Source organism: Terrapene carolina, unplaced genomic scaffold (genome assembly GCF_002925995.2).
Source record: "Terrapene carolina triunguis isolate 2854851 unplaced genomic scaffold, T_m_triunguis-2.0 Scaffold84, whole genome shotgun sequence".
Classification (NCBI taxonomy): domain Eukaryota; kingdom Metazoa; phylum Chordata; order Testudines; family Emydidae; genus Terrapene; species Terrapene triunguis.
The window spans coordinates 8,236,015-8,241,378 of NW_020664435.1; the positions used below are offsets into that span (position 1 = coordinate 8,236,015).

General features: G+C 40.3%; 1 pseudogene; it reads right to left on the reverse strand.

Moving 5' to 3' along the window:
• Positions 1-478: 478 nt before the first annotated feature.
• LOC112116832 lies at positions 479-1,507 on the reverse strand (annotated as a pseudogene).
• Positions 1,508-5,364: the final 3,857 nt, after the last annotated feature.

A 5,364-nucleotide genomic window follows, 5' to 3' on the forward strand; every position in this document is an offset into this window, starting at 1 on the left:
AATTACTCTGAAACAATTTGAAGAAATTCTTTAGTAAAATCTACTTGGAGATTGTCTGGGTACTTCTGAAACACACATTTGATACCTTCACTGACTTCAGAACTTAAAATGTTAGGCGAAAAATTTGTCAGCACTCTAAAGGTTTTGTCAATATTTTCGTAATCCTCGATCCGATGTTCTAATGAACTCTGCAGTTGTTGATGATTGTGATGAAGGTATTAACTCTGAAGGCCTCCTTGTCACTGAATGAGTGGGCAGTTGCATCATCGCATGTCTTCTGTCTTTTGTGACATTTGGCTGACTTATACTCATGGTTAGCAGTCCTTGCAGCCCCCTGAATTTCATACTCATCAAAACTATCCCGCATTTGTTGAAGAACAGTTCCAAGACTCCTCATTAGGTTTACAGCAGTGGAAAAGTCAATTTGAGCACTTTTCAAGCTGAGACTGCACCTGCTGAATGGCTGAAGTATATCATTCTAGACCGCACACAAAATACCAGTTTCCAAAGTGTGCATTGCATCACTCAGGATCTTCGCATCTTTTCTTGTTGATGATTTTTGAGATTCATCATCCTTGATGCTCTCTAGTTCTTCAAGGATGTTGGGGTATCCCAGAACAACTGGATTCACAGCTTCAGCATTGGCTCTCCACCGTGTTCCTGAGAGTGATTTGGGCACTGGGCATCCCTTTGGTAGTGAATCGCTAAGAATCATCCAACGACTGGTTGATGCAGAGAAAAAATTGTACAAATCCCCTGCTTCAACACAGCAATCCACAGTAGACTGGCCAACAAGGTTGAGTGAGTGTGCAGCACATGGTATGTAATCAACCAACGCATTGCGCTTTTTATCTTTGCCTGCATCCCTGCATATTTGCCACTCATATTACTTGCATTCTCGTAGCTTTGGGCACAACAGAGGCTGAGGTCAATCCCATTTTTGGTGAGGAAATAGAGTAGGTACAAGGCAAGTTTCTCTCCTGTGTGGCTGGTGATGTTTATGAAGGTCATGGAAACGCTCAACTGGTCCACTAGGTAGCACATAATGCAAGATGACAGTCAGCTGATCTACATGTGACACATCTGGTGTTGAATCGATGGGCACTGAAAAATATCTCACATCTTTGATCTCAATGGCTGATAGCGTCTTCTTTGCCAGCAGTGCAATGAATTCATCACAAATAATCTTTGATAGATATGATGTATGGCCTTTTCCATGATTTGCGTGTTCATTGATGTGCTGAGCTAAGAAAGGGTCGAACTTAGTGATTAGCTCTAGAACGCCAAGGTAATTGCCATTGTGTTTCGATCCAACAGTGTCATCTGAGCCACAGAATGGTAGACCACATTCAGCAAGAAAAGCTATGGTTTCAACTATGCATCTGAGAACATTCTTCCAATAAGCACAAGCTTCCACAAACTGGTTTTCCATTTGGGTATCAATTCTGCTACTAACTTTCTTTTGGGCATGGTAGCTGCTAACTGACAATGTATGCTGCTCACTCATTGCATGATTGGTAATGTATGCAGTATTCTTCTAGTTATTAAAGCCTTCGCAAAACATTCCCCACTTAAACAGTACACTTTCTTCTTAGAAGAGCCATTCTTGCTTGCCTGTCTGTTAGACTCCATATATCTGACCAAATCAATGTTTGAATAACGATTCTGATTGGTGTACTCTTGCTTTGTCAATGAAAAGTCAGCATCTATATTCTGGCATTTCTGAGGGCCCTTTTCAGTCCAATATGCAACGAGATCTTGAGAAGTCATGTCCCACTCACCTGGATCGTTGGAGAAGGATATTTTTGTATTACTATCACTGGGAAAGTCTTCAGAGGAGTGGGGTGAGACTGCAGCTAGAGAAGTCACAGGAGGCTGCTCCTTTTCATCAGGTATAGACGCAGCACATTCACTTGGGCTGGTATTCGCCTGGACTTACTCACCACCAGTCTTAGTAGGAGGGAAAAACGTTAGGTGAGAAGGAGTACCTTTCAGCACTACATCTTGTCTTTGTCTTTCTTTGGCCTCCTTCAATTTCTGACATCCTCCTTTCTTCGACATGGTTTCTATTGTCCAGTGTAGGCTTACTGTGTACAAAGTTCAATATTGCTTAGGCCCCCAAACACTTGCTTAGCCCACAAAGACAAAATCACAACCACCATAAATTGAATTCACAATCTTGATGGATTAATTTGTACAAAGTAATATCTAATGAGAGACAAAAATTCTGATGGCCCCACTACCGTTGCTTAGCTGTTACTTTAATATGGAATGGAGGGCCTAAAGTAGGGCCTAAAAATAAGAGGACGGAAGGCTATAGCTTTATTAGGCTATGGGTTAATCTGGCCCTGCATGCTGATAACTGATAGTAATAAAATACAGGACACAGTTCTGCTCCCATTGAAGTTAATGGGAGCAGAATGGCCCCCACAAAAATAATTTGTGCCAGATTCATGCTTTCCAAAGGTTTCTACTCTTTTGCGAGTGGGGGTGCTGAAAGACTTAACTCATATTGAGGCATGGGGTATCCCTGTTTGTCTAGTGCCTCTTCTAAGGAGAAAACAGACATAAACACAACAAGTGAGCACAAGCTATCTTGCCAACTATGACAGATGAACAGACTTTACAGAACAACACTCTGTCTTATGCAGTCAGATTGCTCACTGCCCAGCCCTGAATAACTAAGTGGACAACCAATCATGAGGCACTAAATATATGTGAGCCTCGCCTGAATGACTCAAATAGAATGTAACCTTTACTTTTTAATATATCTTTATATTGTGTCCTCTGCCTCAAGGCTTCCAATAGAAAAGAATTTTGAGTAGTTCTACATCTAGTGCATCTATAACACAAGTGGCCAGTAAATTGCTTCTCTATTATAGTGTATTCTACATTACTGGTGATCTATCACATGGATAATACTACTTGATGTTCAAGGATTTATATTGTAAGTTGTATGCTCATACAAAATCCTACAGGGTTTCTTCTGACCCAGTTTGCTTTGCTAATACACTTCTACTTCCCTCATGAATGTAAATTTAGAGGAAACAGAGGGATGGGAGTTCCTGTATTTTTCTTCCCTGTTCATTTATTGCAGGTAGAAACCTCAATGGGATGGAAAGAGTTTAGTTTAACAATGTGTATTTTTGTGAATTTCATTCAGGACAAATTTCAGTTTACACCAATGAAGGCAACTGTTTCTGGTGGAAAGAGTGAATTTTGATACCAGTGCAAAATTCAGTTTTTGTGGATTTACTCTAACAAACTGGAAAGTTCCAAAGTTTGGGAAGAAATATCCTTTATTTTCTCAGCAAGAACAACTGTTCAGGTAAAGTGCCTGTGAAAACTAACTTTTCTTTTTGAAAGCAAAATGTTTTAAGAACTAAAAATATTTATTTTTCTTGAAAAATTTGACCTTTTATCAGCCAGGATTGCTTTTCTATAGCACTAATATGTTCTAGTTTAAAACAATGTGTCTTAAGAGGCCAACCCTCCCACCCCATAATCCATCAGTCATTTGTGAGTAGTGATATAGACCGATTATTGTCTCAATTTCCACTTAAATAATCCAAGAATATGCAGCTCTGTTACATCATAGAAATGTCTTACATTTACACAGCATGCTTATAAACCTAGGACTGTATTCTCCCTGCTAAAATGGAACAAAACATGCTTATTAAGCAGTGTGTCTTTCCATGTGTCACAATAACTATTGTAAATCCTCCCAAGATGTACCTCTTTTGTAACCTTAAAGCATAACCCCTGATATGCCAGAGGCTCGTTATAGGTAATATTTTAAGTTATGGGAGGAGTTTTGCATTTTAATACCATGGGACCTTATCAAGGCGAAAATATTTGACCTTTGACTTAGAACTAGTTATCATATCCCATGCAGCTTCTTATACAGATATATTCAATTTACACATTTTCTTAATGAAATTAGTAAATCCAGAATTCTTTGAGAGCAAATAGCCCAGTGATTAGTGCATTCCCCTGGGATGGGGAGACCTAGATTTAAATCTCTCTGCCTGATTTAGAGCAGGGATTTGAACCTGGGTCTCCCACCTCCCAGGAGGGTGTTGACCTACCCACTGGGCTATAGGTTATTTTGGAGTAGGTTTGGGTGTGATCCATCCTAGACCTGAGAGTTTTTATCAAAACTGATAATAAATGTTTCATGGAAATGTAGGTTTCAATGAAAACAACATCTTTTGATAGGAAAAGAATCTAGTCTTGAATTTTTTTTTACCAGCTCTAACCAGTAGCCATGTTCCCCCTCTGCCCTAGCAGAGCTGTAGTAACTTGAGGGATTCTACTAGTGTAAGCACTTCTCTCACATGGAGGTGCAAGTAGATCTGGAAAAGGCGTTGTTGTCTTTTCTCTCTACTGCCCTAGATAAGGAGGTGATCAATTAAGATTGGGATTCAGTGTTGCAAGAAGACTGATGGAGGGCTTGTTTAGCTGGGAGACTGGTAACATCTGAGTTTAAAGATGAAAGGGTTGTGAATGTCTTGGCTGTGTGTTTTTTTTCAAGCAGGGGTTTGCTGGTCCTCAGTAGTAATATTACATAACTGTATGCCCAGTAATTGGCACGGTCACTCTGTTTTCCCAGCCTAGGGCCAGATCCTTAGTTGGTGTAAGTCATTTTAGCTCCATTGAATGTACTGGAACTATGCTGACTTATGTCAGCTGAGGATCTGGTCTCTAACTTCTACCTAGGTAAAGGGTAACACTTTCAAAAGTGCCTAAGTTCTATTTAAAATGAGGTTGAGGATCCTAAGTGGCTATGTCACTTTTGAGAATGAGATTTAGGGCTTGTCTACATAGTGTATTAATCTGCACCAGAGGGGTGTAAATTTTAGTGCGCGCTAACATGTTGCGCACTAACTGGCTTGTGTGGACCCTACTAAAAGTGCCCTAGTGTTGCAATATATCAATGTGGGGGCAGAAATTAAGAATGTTATGGACCCCTGCTAAGAAGTCACAGGTACGGCTGTCTCTGAATTAGGATTTATCACCTAATTGATCTCATTAAGGTAGATAAGGATAAGGGACAAGAAAAGCTAAACTAAAAAGGTGCTTTATTTAACATAAGGTAAGTATATGGACAAAATATCTCAGTGGCTTGCATGGGCATGAAGCCCAGAACCCTCTCCCTCTACAAATGACAGACAAAGGTACTGATACTTTACAGATCAAAGTTCGTCTGATTGTCTACCTCAGCCTCGAGATGTTGGATCCGGACCTACTACTGTGCTTGGGAATGACAGGCGGCACAGGAGGGACTCGGACCTTTGACTGCTGGACCAGGATTAGGATCAAGATTACTTCTCAGGTATGTAGCTGTGGTGGTATTTCTCAGAG